Below are 18,051 nucleotides of genomic sequence, written 5' to 3'. Positions count from 1 at the left end.
ATTAAATACTATCAGCATGAATTTCATTTACAGCCCTGAGACATTGTTTTTCCCATTGTCATTGTGGTAGTAATAATTGGACCTTATACATTCTTGATAAACTTAGTGTCCATAAATGAGCAACAGTCCTTGGTGGGTAACTCTTGGCAAATCTGGAAGGGATACCAGTGCATATTAAGTTATGCCAAAAATTGTGCTTATATGTCAAGATATATTACCTTCTTCTCAAGGGTTCTGTTTTGTTCTTTTTTTAGGTTGATTATCTGTTCTTACTAATCATAGCTTATGTATAAGAGACACATTGACTTTCGCATATTACATTACTCATAATTTTTAAGGCCAGACTAAATTTATTATTACACATATAGAATTTTAAATTTGTTTCTAGTAAACCAATGAACTACATATTTATAATGGTTTAAACTCATTAACAGTCCTGAAATTTTCTTTTATTTATTTTATTTTAATTTTTTAATATATTTTGATCATAACTCCTCCCAGATCCTTCTACTCTACTCCTTACCTACCTCCTACACCTACCCAACTCCATGTTCTTTCTCTCTCTCTCTGTCAAAAGGGTCATCAAAAATCCCTCAGGAAAAACAGCAACAAAACACAAAAAGTGAAAATCAAATAAACGGAAAAATAAATAAATAAAACCACAGTTTTCTTTTTCTTTCTTTCTTTTTTTTAAGAGAACTTAGTTTGAAGTCTCAGTATAACTGCAACACATATGCAGAGTGCCCAGGTCAGTCCCATGGAAGTTCTCTGGTTGGCAGTTCAGTCTCTGTGAGCTCCCATCAGCCCAAGTTAGTTGACTCTGTGTGTTTTCCTGTGGTGTTGGTCCTTCTGACTCCCATAATTCCTCCTCCTGTTCTACAGGATTTCCTGAGGTCCACCTAATGTTTGGCTGTGGGTCTCTGCATCTGTTTCCATCTGGTGCTGGGTGAAGCTTCTCTGATTACAATTGGGCTAGGAAACAATCTATGAGTATCACAGAATATCATTAGGAATCATTTCATTGACGTTGTTTTTCTTTTTTGCCAGTCATGTTTGGTTCTATCCTAGTTCTCTGAGCTGTCCAGAGTCGTGGGACTCCTGGTAGATGGAGCAAGACCTTTGACTGACTCTATTGCCTTCGCTTGGGACCCTTTCCTTCTCTTGGGTTGCCTCATCCAATCTTTTTTGTTGTTGTTGTTTTTGAGACAGGGTTTCTCTGTGTAACTTTGGAGCCTGTCCTGGAATTCACTCTGTAGATCAGGCTAGCCTTGAACTCTCAGAGTTCCACTTGCCTCTGCCTCCCCAAGTGCTAGAATTAAAGACCTACACCACCACTGCCTGGCTGCCTCATCCAGTCTTAGTAGGAGAGGAGGTGCCTAGTCTTGCTGCAACTTGATATGAAATGGCAGGCTGATATACATGGGAGGCCTGAACTTTTCAGAAGGGAAGGGAGAGGAAGTAGATGGGAGGGGAGGGGATATATTGGAGGGGAGGGACTTGTAGGAGAGGAGAGCGAAGGAGAAACTGATCATGCTGGAGAAAATTAATTAACTAATTTAGGAGAAACTGATCATGCTGGAGAAAATTAATTAACTAATTTAGAAATAATAAAAAAATTAAAAAAACTAAATATAGCTAGTAACTTTTGCCTTAATGTAGTCTTGCAAAGTTTTTAAAAAATATTCCTGAAGTGCTAACATATATGGAATTTGGAGTAAAAAAGTAAAATATTGATTAATTATTCCTAAAGCAACTTCTTGACAGGAAAGTATCTTTTATTTTCAGTGTGAAATATTAATCATGGGTTTAATCATGGGTCATTGTGTATATCTAGTATATTTCCTAACAATGACATGCATCCTCAGCTCTAAGAAAGTGGTTTGCAGATAGAAATTAATGCTGCCATATTTATTTGCTATTTATTAAATATAAATATTTTACTTTCAGTTTCACTAATAGCATTCTTAGGCATAATACTTCATTAAAGGTACTCAGAAGCTGTTGTGCCCACTGCAGTGAAAAGATCCAGAATTCAAGACTACAGAGGGACAAGAGGTATCAGTTGAGTTCTAATAGAAAACAAACCTAAATTTCCACGTGTTCTCTCCCTCTGGAAGCACATAAGATCTATCAAATTCTTTCAGTGAGTATGTGACAAAATTTATGAAATATTATGGATAAGAGATACCTACCTAAACATATGTGTCCATGGTTTAATTTGAGTTCAGTCACTTAGACATGCAACAGTTGTACAACTTAGTTAAAATACTGAAATATCATAGCAAAAACAGATGTGCACCATCAATCAGTGTTAAACCTACTAAGTTACTGGTCTCAGGCCTCAGGCATCTGAAAACTGTTTTCAGCTCAAAAATGTAGGGACTTTGAGTGTCTTAGTTACAGTTTCTAATGTTGTAAAGAGACATCATGACCATGGCAGCACTTATAAAGGAAAATATTTACTTAGGGCTGGCTAACAGTTTCAGAGGTATAGTCCAGTAGCATCATCATGGTGGGGAGCATGGTGGTGTGTATGCAGACATGGCACTGGAAAAGGAGCTGCTACATGTTGATCCACAGGCAATAGGAAGTAGACTGAGATACTGGGCATGGCTTCAGCATATATGAGACTTCAAAGCCCGCCTCCACAGTAACATACTTCCTCCAACAAGGCCCTACCTACTCCAACAAAACCACACCTCCTAGCAGAGCCATTCACTGTGAGCCTATGAGGGTCAATTACATTGAAACTACCACATTGGGTAAACACAAGACACCTGTCAAGTGCCAATACTACAAAGAGTATTTTCTAGGCATAAGCATGACCTGAACAATTCTGGCTGAAGAATTTAATATTGCAGAAAAACTAGTAGTGCTTTTGTTAGAATGACCTTCATTTTGTGCATGTATTTTATGTTTCTTCACTTAATTATCATATGTACAGAATTATTTTTTGTTTTGTATAAAGTTGCATCAAGTATGAAAACATATTTGAATGTATCAGCTACCATACTGGCTAAGTATGTAATTTATTTTGTAAAATTTACTGCTATACATCTTAGTATTCCATCACTACTTTAGTAGTAATATAGAGAACATATTCACTTATTATTCACTGGGTTTAATAGTGTTTTATTTTTACTTAGGCATATCAAAACATTACTATGCTTCTTTTTGTTTTTGCTTATTTACTAGAGTACTCCATTGAAACTAGGGGTTGCATGAGTGAATTTTTTTTTAAATCAAGCTTAACCTACAGCCACATTAAAAGAAGTTAGTAGTAATGTGGTGGTCATAAAATGCCTTGAATTTTGTCCATGTAGCAGTCAGAACAATTAATGAACACATACCATGATGAAACCGCAAGTGACATTTTTATCAGAGTAGGTTATATACATTTATTCACATGTTTCAAAACAAAATAAGGCACACAAATGTTTGTGATACTTTGCTAGTAATGTTAATTGTGACTTGATTTACAAGTATAAAACTCAAGTATTTTAGAATTACTTTTGTATACTAGTTCATGAAGAAATGAGTACAGCATTTGGGTCTCTCATCTAGGTGCTCACTTTGTAATGAGAAAAACAATACCACAAACATTAATATTGGTACAAGTAAGAATTAATTCAGTAGGATATGGCATCTACATACAAAGCCAGTTAGGAGACTAAATGCACTGTGCATATATGGGGACACAATACTTAGGAAATCGCCATATTTTATGATTGATTTTGCTGTGAAAACTGCTATAAACGCCTATTTACAAAAATCAGTGGAGATTCTTCAGGATGACTAGCTAGTTAAAAAGGTTCTTAGAATTGAGAACAAACTAAAATATATACATGGAAAAGTATATAAATTTGGCCTTTTCAACATTAAATAAATTGTAACTGTTAATGCCAACTTCCTTCTTATGTTAGTACGCTAGAGTTTTTTGGGGGGTAGTTACTATGGGAAGAAGAGGAAAACTGAACAGGAATCATTTATTCTTTTCTACAACTGTAAGTTAGTAACAAAAACTATTTTAGAGTTTTCTTGTATAGCCTAAAATCTCTTTTATAGGTTTTCACTGGGCTTACATTACAGTTATGAATTGCCTCTTGAGAAACAGGCTTCAGGTCCAATCAGAGAACAGTTATTTCCACCCATAATAGTCATTAAACTACTGCACCAATGGACATACTTTTCCTAGTTGGTTGATATTTTAGTTCATAGAATTTACAGTCCAGTAAAACAACGGTGCCTTATCCACCTCAGCAGATTACATAGCACCTACTTACAATGTGAAAACTAGCTATCGGGAGAATCTTCTAGTTCAAGTCCAGTTTGCTTTACCTATACAGTGATCACTGAGCTTTGGTGGGAGAGTTGGGATACATAGATCTTCCATTTAGGACTAAGCATTCTTCAGTCTCTTATTTTCTATGCATTGGCAAGTAGAGGATCTTCATGTTAATCTCTACTGCAAGAAGTTTCTCTGATGAGGAGAGAGAGATACACAAATCTAATAGTAATTAGGAGTCAATTTAATACTATGTCCATGTAGCAGAATAATAGTAGTATGTTCTCATTTAGAGTCTATGACTATTTAGGATATTATGATAGATATCTAAAAAAATACATAATTGCCTAAATTCTTTAAAGTTCTTTTCACTTTAATAATACATCTTATTTATTCATGGTTGGTGCTCAGTAGTTTGTAAGCATATATAATGTGGCATCATTCTTTGCTTACTATTAACTATTACCTGTCAGTTTTAATTTTAATTAGTCAATTTATATAATGGTATCTCCACTATTTTTGCATGAATCAGTTAAAGAAATTTTCATTGCACATCATGAAAATCAGTGAGTTACAAATGTGAAAACTAGCTATCGGGAGAATCTTCTCCCGTCTGAGAACTCTGCCACCATAAATGAGGTATGTTTTCTTCTGTCTTCCTATAGACTTCCTCCTGTATTGGTGTAACCATGACCTTTGAGGTCATTTGAGTTTAATGAAAACATTTTACTGATGGTAATTGCAAATAATATAAAGGGTCATGGGTAACATAAAAGATTACTGCAAATCATTTGTAGCTTTTACATAGGAAATGTATTTTTTAAGATACGATATGCTATGTCATAATAACATATTTTTTTTGCTTCTTTGTTCCATTCAGGATCCTAATGTGTTCTCATGTGTTCCTATATCATTACTCCTGGCACTTCTGTGTGAGTATGGAAAAATCACCAGGATACTGGTTAGTTTTGAGGATGAAGAAATCTACATAATGGCTCCCAGTGTACTGCCATTGTGTAAGTAAACAATATGAAATGATAAATTATTTTGCACTTGTTTCTGCTTATCTGTTGTTTGGGGGTAACATATACTACAAGGCAATGTAATACTATTTTTAGTGGTTTTCTGATACATGTTGATTAGTGTCTTTGTGATATGTATTTCTTCTTTCATGTAAGTTAAATAAATAACATAAGGATAGTGGCATACTTACTGGGAGAACTGCTCTAGTATATGGAGTGCTTCTCAGATGTTTAATCTCAAAGATTTATAGACCTGTAAGTTTCAGAAAATAAACATATTTGTTCCATCATTTTTCATTTTTGCTTTGAGGAAGAAATAAAATGGTTGTTTTTCATATTAAGTCAATATTTGTACAGTACTTATAGATAATATGTTACATAGATGTTTAGTATTTCTGGGAGAAGTGAGAGACAGACTACACTTAAAGATAGAACAGGTTGAGTCTTAGGAATCTCATCACAGTCTCTTAAAAGTTCTTTAAAGTTCAGATTCATTCAGTGAAAGACAGAGCACAAGAATTTAATATCTTAGAATATGAAGAAATAGAAATTTCAACTCAGAAGGACTAAGGAAATCCAAAGCTGATGGAAAGGGACAGCCCTATGATCTTAAGTTTTTTTCTCTTACAAAACTCCACTGATACGAATTTAAAAGTTCAGTTTCCTCTCAAGAATGCAAAAGAAAATTAAAATCTCCCTTCTCTTAATGGGATTTTGGGTGTCTTTTTTTTCTACATATTTGCACTTAAATTTGTGGGAAAAAAAGATGTGGTTGTTGTGATAGAAGGAAGGTATCTTTACATTTCACTTAAGTGTATGATTTTCTGCTCATAATATACAATTCAATTTAAGTACTATGTAAATACTTTTTTGGGGAAGTGGCTTAACTTAAGCATATATGTATTCACATAAGTGTATGAATAATGGGGAGGGACTCCAACAGGCTTTAGGAAGCGAGGTAAATATACAAATATATTTGGAAGTTTTTCTTTGTCTTGCCTGTTCCATAGCCACTCAGACGCAAGTAAACACGTAGAGGCTTTTTTTTTTTTTTCATAGTTAAGATGATTTATTTTTTTTTAAATTTATTTTGCAATACAATTCAGTTCTACATATCAGCCACGGATTCCCTTGTTCTCTCCCCTCCCGTCCCCCTCACCTTCCCCCCAACCCCCCCCCCCATTCCCATCTCCTCCAGGGCAAAGCCTTCCCCACAGACTGAGGTCAACCTGGTAGACTCAGTCCAGGTAGGTCTAGTCCCCTCCTCCCAGGCCGAGCCAAACAATCCTGCATAGGCCCCAGGTTTCAAACAGCCAACTCATGCAACGAGCACAAGATCTGGTCCCACTGCCTGGATGCCTCCCAAACAGATCAAGCCAATCAACTGTCTCACCCATTCAGAGGGCCTGATCCAGTTGGTGACCCCTCAGCCATTGGTTCATAGTTCATGTGTTTCCATTCATTTGGCTATTTGTCCCTGTGCTTTATCCAACCTTGGTCTCAACAATTCTCGCTCATATAAACCCTCCTCATTCTCGCTAATTGGACTCCCAGAGATCCACCCGGGGCCTAGTCATGGATCTCTGCATCCAGATCCCTCAGTAGTTGGATGGGGTTTCTAGCACAACAATTAGGGTGTTTGGCCATACCATCACCAGAGTAGGTCAGTTCGGGCTGTCTCTCGACCATTGCCAGCAGTCTGTTGTGTGGGTATCTTTGTGGATTTCTGTGGGCCTCTCTAGCACTTTGCTTCTTCCTATTCTCATGTGGTCTTCATTTACCATGGTCTCCTATTCCTTGTTCTCCCTCTCTGTTGTTGATCCAGCTGGGATCTCCCGCTCCCCCAAGCTCTCTTTCCCTCAACCCTCGCCTTTCATTACCCCCACTCATGTCCAGGCTGTTCATGTAGATCTCATTCCATTTCTCTGTCATTGGGTGATCCCTGTGTCTTTCTTGGGGTCCTGTTTTCCAGGTAGCCTCCCTGGTGATGTGAGTAGCAGACAAGTCATCCTTGTTTCATGTCTAGTATCCTGCTATGAGTGAGTACATACCATGTTTGTCTTTCTGAGTCTGGGTTACCTCACTCAGGATGATTTTTTCTAGATCCATCCATTTGTCTGCAAACCTCATGATGCCATTGTTTTTCTCTGCTGAGTAGTATTCCATTGTGAATATGTACCACATTTTGTTTATCCATTCTTCAGTTGAAGGGCATCTGGGTTGTTTCCATGTTCTGGCTATTACAAACAATGCTGATATGAATATAGCTGAACAAGTGCTCTTATGGTGTGGTTGAGCATTTCTTGGGTATATGCCCAAGAGTGGTATAGCTGGATCTTGGGGGAGATGGATTCCCAATTTTCTAAGAAAGCGCCATATTGATTTCCAAAGTGGTTGTACAAGCTTGCATTCCCACCAGCAGTGGAGGAGAGTTCCCCTAGCTCCACATCCTCTCCAGCATAAGGTGTCTTCAGTGTTTTTGATCTTAGCCATTCTGACAGGCGTAAGGTGGTATCTCAGAGTTGTTTTGATTTGCATTTCCCTGATGATTAGGGATGTTGAGCAGTTCCTTAAAAGTCTTTCGGCCATTTGAGTTTCCTCTGTTGAGAATTCTCTGTTTAGTTCTATAGCCCATTTCTTAATTGGACTGTTGGGCATTTTGATGTCTAATTTCTTGAATTCCTTATATATTCTGGATATCAGTCCTCTGTCAGATGTGGGGTTGGTGAAGATCTTTTCCCATTCTGTAGGCTGTCGCTTTGCCTTGTTGACCGTATCCTTTGCTCTACAAAAGCTTCTCAGTTTCAAGAGGTCCCATTGATTGATTGTTTCTCTCAGAGTCTGTGCTACTGGTGTTCTATTTAGGAAGAGATCTCCTATGCCAATGTATTCAAGACTACTTCCTACTTTCTCTTCTAACAGGTTCAGAGTAGCTGGATTTATGTTGAGGTCCTTGATCCACTTGGACTTAAGTTTTGTGCACGGTGATAGATATGGATCTATTTGCAGCCTTCTACATGTTGATATCCAGTTTTGCCAGCACCATTTGTTGAAGATGCTTTCTTTTTTCCATTGTGTACTTTTGGCTTCTTTGTCAAAAATTATATGTTCATAGGTGTGCGGATTAATGTCAGGGTCTTCAATTCGATTCCATTGGTCCACATGTCGGTTTTTATGCCAGTACCAAGCTGTTTTTATTACTGTAGCTCTATAGTAGAGCTTGAAGTCAGGGATCGTGATGCCTCCAGAAGTTGTGTTATTGTACAGGATTCCTTTGGCTATCCTGGGTTTTTTGTTTTTCCATATGAAGTTGAGTATTATTTTTTCCAGGTCTGTGAAGAATTGTGTTGGTATTTTGATGGGGATTGCATTGAATCTGTAGATTGCTTTTGGTAAGATTGCCATTTTTACTATGTTAGTCCTGCCTATCCATGAGCATGGGAGATCTTTCCATTTTCTGACATCTTCTTCAATTTCTTTTTTCAGGGACTTAAAGTTCTTGTCATATAGGTCCTTCACTTGCTTGGTTAGTGTTACCCCAAGGTATTTTATGTCATTTGTGGCTATAGTAAAGGGTGATGTATCTCTGATTTCCTTCTCTGCTTCTTTGTCCATTGTATATAGGAGGGCTACTGATTTTTTTGAGTTGATCTTGTATCCTGCTATGTTGCTGAAGGTGTTTATAAGCTGTATCAGTTCCTTGGTTGAATCTTTGGGGTCGCTCAAGTATACTACCATGTCATCTGCAAATAGGGAAAGCTTGACTTCTTCCTTTCCAATTTGTATCCCCTTTATCTCCTTATGTTGTCTTATTGCTCTGGCTAGAACTTCAAGTACTATATTGAATAAGTATGGGGAGAGTGGACAGCCTTGCCTCGTTCCTGATTTTAGTGGAATTGCTTTGAGTTTCTCTCCATTTAATTTGATGTTGGCTGTTGGCTTGCTGTAAATTGCCTTTATTATGTTTAGGTATGTTCCCTGTATTCCTGATCGCTCCAATACCTTTATCATGAAGGGGTGTTGGATTTTGTCAAATGCCTTTTCTGCATCCAGTGAGATGATCATATGGTTTTTTTCTTTGAGTTTGTTTATATGGTGTATTACATTGACGGACTTTCGTATGTTGAACCACCCTTGCATCCCTGGAATGAATCCTACTTGATCATGGTGGATAATTGTTTTGATGTGTTCTTGGAGTCTGTTTGCCAGTATTTTATTGAGTATTTTTGCATCAATGTTCATGAGGGAGATCGGTCTGTAGTTCTCTTTCTTTGTTGTATCCTTGTTTGGTTTAGGAATTAGGGTAATTGTAGCCTCGTAGAAGGAGTTTGGTAATGTTCCTTCTGTTTCTATTGTGTGGAACAATTTAGAGAGTATTGGTATTAACTCTTCTTTGAAGATCTGGTAGAATTCTGCACTGAAACCATCTGGTCCTGGGCTTTTTTTGGTTGGGAGACTTTTAATGACTGTTTCTATTTCGTTAGGGGTTATTGGACTATTTAAATAGTTTATCTGGTCTTGATTTAACTTAGGTATGTGGTACCTATCCAGAAAGTCATCCATTTCTTTTAGGTTTTCCAGTTTTGTCGAATAGAGGTTTTTGAAGTATGACCTGATGATTCTCTGGATTTCCTCAATGTCTGTTGTTATGTCCCCCTTTTCATTTCTGATTTTGTTGATTTGGATGCTCTCTCTCTGTCTTTTGGTTAGTTTGGATAAGGGCTTGTCTATCTTGTTGATTTTCTCAAAGAACCAACTCTTTGTTTCATTAATTTTTTGTATTGTTCTCTTTGTTTCTATTTTATTGATTTCAGCTCTCACTTTGATAATTTCCTGGCGTCTATTTTTCCTGGGAGACTGTGCTTCTTCTTGTTCTAGAGCTTTCAGGTATGCTGTTAAGTCTCTAGTGTGAGATTTCTCCAACTTATTTATGTGGGCATTTAGTGCTATGAATTTCCCTCTTAGTACTGCTTTCATAGTGTCCCATAAATTTGTATATGTGGTGTCTTCATTTTCATTGATCTCTAGGAAGTCTTTAATTTCTTTCTTTATTTCTTCCTTAACCCATTGGTGATTCAGTTGGGTATTATTCAGTTTCCATGAGATTGCAGGTTTTCTGTAGTTTTTGTTGTTGTTGAAATCCAACTTTAGACCATGGTGGTCTGATAGAACACAGGAGGTTATTCCAATGGTTTTGTATCTGTTTAGATTTGTTTTGTGGCCAAGTATGTGGTTAATTTTAGAGAAGGTTCCATGGGGTGCTGAGAAGAAGGTATATTCTTTTTTGTTAGGATGGAATGTTCTGTAGATATCGATTAAGTCCATTTGAGTCATGACATCAGTTAAGTCCTTTATTTCTCTGTTAAGTTTCAATTTGGGAGATCTGTCCAGTGGTGAAAGTGGGGTGTTGAGGTCTCCCACTATTAATGTGTGGGGTTTTATATGTGATTTAAGCTTTAGTAATGTTTCTTTTACATATGTGGGTGCCCTTGTGTTTGGGGCATAAATATTCAGAATTGAGACTTCATCTTGGTGGATCTTTCCTATGATGAGTATGTAATGCCCTTCTTGATCTCTTTTGATTGATTTTAGTTTGAAGTCTATTTTGCTGGATATCAGGATGGCTACACCCGCTTGTTTCTTAAGACCGTTTGATTGGAAAGTCTTTTCCCAGCCTTTTATTCTGAGGTAGTGTCTATCTTTGAATTTGAGATGTGTTTCTTGTATGCAGCAGAAAGATGGGTCCTGCTTTCGTATCCATTCTGTAAGCCTATGTCTTTTTATAGGTGAATTAAGTCCATTGATATTGAGGGAAATTAATGACCAGTGATTGTTCATTCCTGTTATTTTTTGGTGGTGATGTGTGGGTACTTCTATACGTTGGGGTTTACTGCTGTGGCTTTATCTGTTGCCTGTGTTTCCGAGAGTGTATCTGACTTCCTTAGGTTGGAATTTTCCTTCTAGTGCTTTCTGTAGGGCTGGGTTTGTGGATAAGTATTGTTTAAATCTGGCTTTGTCATGGAATGTCTTGTTCACTCCATCTATGGTGATTGAAAGTTTTGCTGGGTATATTAGTCTAGGTTGACATCCATGGTCTCTTAGTGTCTGCATTACATCTGTCCAGGTCCTTCTGGCTTTCAAAGTCTCCATTGAGAAATCGGGTGTTATTCTGATGGGTTTGCCTTTATATGTCACTTGGCCTTTTTCCTTTGCTGCTCTTAATATTCTTTCTTTATTCTGTACGTTTAGTTGTTTAACTATTATGTGGCGAGGGGACTTTTTTTGGGGGTCTAGTCTGTTTGGTGTTCTATAAGCTTCTTGTATCTTCATAGGCATTTCCTTCTTTAAGTGGGGAAAGTTTTCTTCTATGATCTTGTTGAATATATTTTCTGTGCCCTTGAGTTGGTATTCTTCTCCTTCTTCGACCCCTATTATTCTTAGGTTTGGTCTTTTCATGGTGTCCCAAATTTCTTGGACATTTTGGTTCATGACTTTGTTGGCTTTAGTGTTTTCTTTGACTGATGAATGTATTTCTTCTACTGTATCTTCAACGCTAGAGATCCTCTCTTCCATCTCTTGCATTCTGTTGATTATACTTGCATCTGAAGTTCCCAATCGTTTTCTCAGATTTTCTATTTCCAGCATTCCCTCTGTTTGTGTCTTCTTCATTTTTTCTAGTTCCCTTTTCAGGTCTTGGACTGTTTCCTTCATTTGTTTCATTGATTTTTCTTGATTTTCTCTCAGTATTTTATTGTTTTCTTCCAGGACTTTATTGATTTCTTCTAATTTGTTTGCCCTTTCCTCTAGTTGTTTACAGCGTTCTTCACATTTTTTTGTCTTTTCCTCTACACAAGCCTCTAGCTTCTTCATGATGTCATTCATAAGGCTGTTTTCTTCTGCTTCTTCCAATTTCTGATGTTCAGGTCTAGGTGTTGGAGGAGGGCTAGGGCCTGGTGATGCTGTATTGCTATTCATTTTGTTGTATATGTTTCTGCCTTGACGTCTGCCCATCTCCTTGTGGTTCGTTCTTGGCCTTATCCGCACACTTGGTTCAGACAGACCAGTGTTCCAAAAGGGAAGTCAGTGTTCCAAAAGGGAAGTCCGGAGCAAGATGGGAGCTGGGGGCCGGCCTCTAAGTCTCAGGAAGAGGCTTGGGGCTCAGGCGGATGGGCATGGGGGCAGGGTGTGGAGACTGCAGGATCTGCCAGGGGTCTTGGAGAAGGGGATCCTTCCCGGTGGGGCTAGCAGGGAACCTGCCTGGTGGCCAGAACCTGGGGCCGAGTTGGGCAGGTCTTCCCTGGAGTGGCTGGTGCCCAGGGATGGGGTCTGGAGCAAGGACGGGCACTCACGAGTGTTGTAAAAGGGAAGTCTGGAGCAAGATGGGAGCTGGGGGCCGGCCTCTAAGTCTCAGGAAGAGGCTTGGGGCTCAGGCAGATGGGCGTGGGGCCAGGGCGTGGAGACTGCAGGGTCTGCCAGGGGTCTTGGAGAAGGGGATCCTTCCCAGTGGGACTAGCAGGGAACCTGCCCGGTGGCCAGAACCTGGGGCCAAGTTGGGCAGGTCTTCCCTGGAGTGGCTGGTGCCCAGGGATGGGGTCTGGGGCAAGGAAGGGTACTCACCAGTGTTCCAAAAGGGAAGTCCGGAGCAAGGTGGGAGCTGTGGCCCGGCCTCTAAATCTCAGGAAGAGGCTTGGGGCTCAGGTGGATGGGCGTGGGGCCAGGGCGTGGAGACTGCAGGGTCTGCCAGGGGTCTTGGAGAAGGGGATCCTTCCCAGTGGGGCTAGCAGGGAACCTGCCCGGTGGCCAGAACCTGGGGCCAAGTTGGGCAGGTCTTCCCTGGAGTGGCTGGTGCCCAGGGATGGGGTCTGGGGCAAGGAAGGATACTCACCAGTGTTCCAAAAGGGAAGTCCGGAGCAAGATGGGAGCTCGAGGCTTTTATTAATTAAAACTGCTCAGCCATTAGCTCAGGCTTACTCCTGACTAGCTCTTACACTTAAACTCAGCCCATTTCTGTTAATCTATATGTCGCCATGTTTGCATGACTTTACCTGTGTGCCATTACATGCTGCTCCCTTGATGGCGGGGTAGTGTCTCCTGACTCAGCCCTCCTCTTTCCAGAATTATTCTTGTCTGCTTATCCTGCCTATACTTTCTGCCTTGCTACTGGCCAGTCCGTGTTTTATTAAACCAGTGTACAAAAGCATTTTCCCACAGCACACAAAGAAGATGAAAGACAAATACTTTGAGTGTTTTTATCAAAACAAAAATCACTGTCCTTTCCTGTGTTCTAAAGCAATTGCTCCATGTTTTACTTTAGTATTTTCATGGATTCATTAATTATATTTAAGTGTTTAGTCCATACTGTGTTAATTTTTATAGCTAGTAAGAAATAAGGGTCTAATTTCTATTTTCTGCAGATAGATGACCATTTTCCTGATACCATTTTATTGAAAAAATTATTCTTTTTCGAATATGTGTTACCTTTTTTACAAATCAATTGCAGATATGTATACCCATTTCTAGCCTTGTGTTCTATTAGTCTGTATGTTTGCTTTTTATGTCAGTACCGTGTTGTGTGCATTACTAGAGCTATATGATATGTTTTAAGTCACATAATATAATATCTCCTTATGTGATCTTTTGGTTCAAGAATGTTTGGCCATTTATTTCTGTGATTTCAGATAAATTTTAGTAATATTTATAATTTTTTGAAGTTTAGTAATAATTTATGGTGTTGACACTGAATCTGTAGATTGGCTAATATGAACATCATAATAAAATTGATTGTTCCAATTCATAAACATAGCACTTTTCCCTTGGGCCCCTTGAAATTTTTTTAAGCATGATTTTATTATTATTCACTGCAACAATTTTTTCTTCCATTGATTAAATATATTACTTGATATTTTTGTATCCCTGGTAAATGAATTATTTGATTTATATGTTAGATAATTCACTGTAGTATTTAAAAGCCACTGATTTTTCTTGTTTTTTATTTTTTTGTTTTATTGCTAGTTAATTAACTAGTTCTTGTAGATATCTGTTCTAATCTTTCAGGTTTTCTGTTTGTAATAGAATGTTATCTGTAAACTGTCAGTTCAAATTTCATTCCACTCTCTTTCCTGATTTCTGAACTTGAAATACCCAATGCTATATACAATAAATGTGAAAGAGGGCATCATTTCCTTCCTTGTTCCTTATCTTAAAAAGAAACCTTTTAGCTAACCTCATTTAGTATAATATTGGATTTTGGCTTATAGCATGAAACAATTTATTATTAATTTTTTGACATTGTTGACATGAAGACATATTTAATTGCATTGAATTCCTGTTTTGTGTCTATCCAGAAGATCATGCAGGTTTTTGTATATGTTGAGGCATCTGGTATCTTTGGGATGAATCCTACTTAGTCATAGCATATATAATATTTTTGATTCAGAAAATCCAATCCATGGCTTTACAAATGCTAACTAAGCAAGTCTGACAGTGAGCTACACCTCTGTGTCTTCAATAATCTTTATGTGTTTTTGGATTCAGTTTGTTAGTATTATGCTGAAGATATTTCAATATGAGATAACGAACTCTAGGATTTTGTTATTTTTGTTGTTGTGTCTTTGACTTAGGTATTAGAATAAGTATAATTCAAATATAGTGCATTTAGAATTCCTTTCGCTTGTATTTTCAGAATAACTTCAGGAGAATTGATACCTTTCCTGATTTGGTATAATTTGGTATCAAAGCCCTGTGGTCCAGGGTATTTCTTTGATGTGAGACTTTTTTAAAAATATTGAGTTTCATGACTTGTTTATCAGTCTTTGTCTTCTGTTTCTTCACAATTCAATCTTGATAAAGCATATGTGACAGGAGCTGTTTTATTCTTTAGAGTTTTATTTAGTGGTGTATACTTATTATAATGATTCCTTCTTTAATTATGGGTTCATTTTGTTTATATTTTAAATAAACATCTCTTTGCTTTATGTATCTTTTATAGTGTGTTTTTGTCTCTTTCATTTATTTCTGTTTCTATTTCCTTTATTCATATTTCTATTTTATTTATTTATGTTTATATTTCATTTATTTACATATGGTAGAATTGACTCTGTTACTATTATATAATAGCATTCCTTGTATTTCTATTCATTGATTTTTTGAACTCCATTTGTATATGAATTGCATTCTGTAAGTGTCATTTGATATGAAGTTTATTTCTTAGTGCCAACATATAATTGGTTCTTGCTTTTTTGATCCATTCACTCAGTCTTTGTTTTTAATTGGTTGGTGCAATGTGTTTACATTTAAAATAATTACAGATAAATAACAATACAATATGTATCCATTCAAAATAATTATTAATAGGTAAGGCTTTACTTGGGCCATTTCATAACGTATTTCTCATTCTATTGCATTTCTTTCTGGTTGCTTTCTTCTTTATTTTACTGAAAATAGATTTTTTTCATATAATGTTTTCTGATTACAGTTTCCCCTCTTCTCACTCCTTCCAGTTTCTCCCCACTTCCTTGCCTATCCAGATCAACCCATTTCTATATTTTCTTAGGAAACAAGCAGGCATATAAGAAATAATAGTAAAACAAAACAAGAACAGACAAATTGGAATAGGACTAAACAAAGAAAAGGTACTAGAAACATATATAGATGCAGAGACCTATTCATTCACACACTCAGGAATGCCATAAAAACATAAAGCTGGAAGCCATATATATATATATATATATATATATTTATATATTTATTTATTTATTTATTTATATATTCAAAGAATATCTGTAAGGTTGAAAAAATGTGCTGAGACAATGACCCTCCAAAGATGTCACTGAATTCACTTTCTATTGGCTACCTACAGCTGTGCATGGGGCCTACCCTTAAGAGTAGTTTGTTTTCTCTGTGAGACCTCTTTGTAGAAAACTTTTTTTTTTCATTTGCAAGTGGCTATCAATTAGAGATATGTTCTGGGTTAAGTATGGAGACATGTGTCCACTTCTCAGCTCTAGAACCCTATCTGGTGCAGACTCTTGCAAGCCCTATGTTGTCTGCCACAGTATCTGTGAATTCATTCAAGTGTTGGTCTTGTTATGTTTAGAAGGCCTTGTTTTCTTGGTGTCTTCTATCTTCTCTGGCTCTTACCCTTTTTCTGATTCCTTTTCCATAGGGTTCCCTGAGCCCTCATGGGAGGTATTTGATGGAGACATCCCATTTAGGGCTGAGTGTTCGAAGGTCTCTTACCCTCTGAATATTATCTGGCTCCGGGTCTCTGTATATGTTTCCCATCTGCTGTAGGAGAAAGCTTGTCTGATGGCTGAGCAAGGCACTCATTTTTTAGTTCAACAGAACGTCATTGGAGTGATTTTATTGCTAAATTCTTTTGATTTCACCCTAGATCTCTGGGCTATCTAGTCTCAGGTTCTTGGCCACCCAATCTGTGTTGGGTATGGGTTTTACAATTGGAGTAAGCCTTAAATCAGTTTTTGGTTGGTCTCTCCCACAAGCAGTGTACTACCATTGTACTAGTGTATTTTGTAAACAGGTTACTCTTATAGATTGAAAGGTTTGTAGTTGGGTGAGTATTTACTTTTATCCTTTGGTAGTGTGCAGAGTACCTCTCCTTACCAAGAATACTAGCCTGTATAGATGAAGGCTCTATGTTAGCACCAGTTTGACTTCTGTGTTCAGTGAGTTGTGTAGATGTTGTCTTTAGCAATAGGGCCTTGCCATCAACTTGTGGAGAGCAACTTATAGCCTTGCTTGTTTGGGGAGTCCCATGGGACCCCTTTTACCAACAATTCAATTAGATAATAAACATTTTGGTACTGGGAACTTCATTTGGTGATAAAAGATGTCCAGTTGGGGCTCTCTGCATCTGTTATTTGGTAAGTTCATTTAGCTCACCTTCATATATGTATATATTTTAGTAAGCTTCCACTATATTAGGTTTCCAAATGACCACTCAAATGGTCCTTAATTTTAATTATCCTTTCCTGTATTCTTGTTCCTTGTATTCCGCTTTCCTCTTTCTTCCTACTTGATCCTCCTGTTCCAGTATCCCACAGCCCAGCCTTGTCCATTGATAACCATTTCCCTTCCTGTGGAGGTCTGTCCCTTTCACTTAGTCCCTACTCTTTTCTATTACTTTCATATCATTTACTTAGTCGTTCAGTCATTTGCTCCAGTTGTGTGTTTCAATTCCTCGCTGAATAATTTTGGCTTGTCTATTGAGGAATCTTGCTATTGGTTATCATGAAACTTACACATTTTTTACTTGTTTACAGCTATTTTAAATTTATAATAACTTAGTCTTAACCTAAAATAATAACAAATATAGTACAAGAGAAAATAAGAAAACAAATGAACAAAAACTCTTGTACTGTATTTTTCCTGAGTCAGAGTTTTCACCCAGATTGGCCTTGAATACCTGATTCTTCTCCCTCTGCCTTCTAAGTGATATGATAATGAGTTGGGGTACCACTATGTCCAATTTTATTTTTCTTTTTTATGTGAAGTCTTCCTTTGTAGGTCAGGCTGGCCAATAATTTTTGATCCTCCTTTGATAAGACTCCCGAATGCTAAAATTATAGGCATTAGCTATCATGTCCAGTTTACATTTTTACTATATCATGTCAAATGCATACCTTTCTCTATCACTTGTCTCTCAAAAGGTTAAAGTAATTATTATTTTTAATTTTTCTGTTTTTCACAAAGATACAGTTGGCTAATATACAATTCAAACAGTGG

The sequence above is a fragment of the Peromyscus californicus genome, unplaced genomic scaffold, assembly GCF_007827085.1.
Source record: "Peromyscus californicus insignis strain IS unplaced genomic scaffold, ASM782708v3 Scaffold_10__1_contigs__length_136768540, whole genome shotgun sequence".
Taxonomy (NCBI): Eukaryota; Metazoa; Chordata; class Mammalia; order Rodentia; family Cricetidae; genus Peromyscus; species Peromyscus californicus.
The sequence above is the reverse complement of the archived record's forward strand: the minus strand, read 5'-3'. Positions refer to the sequence as shown.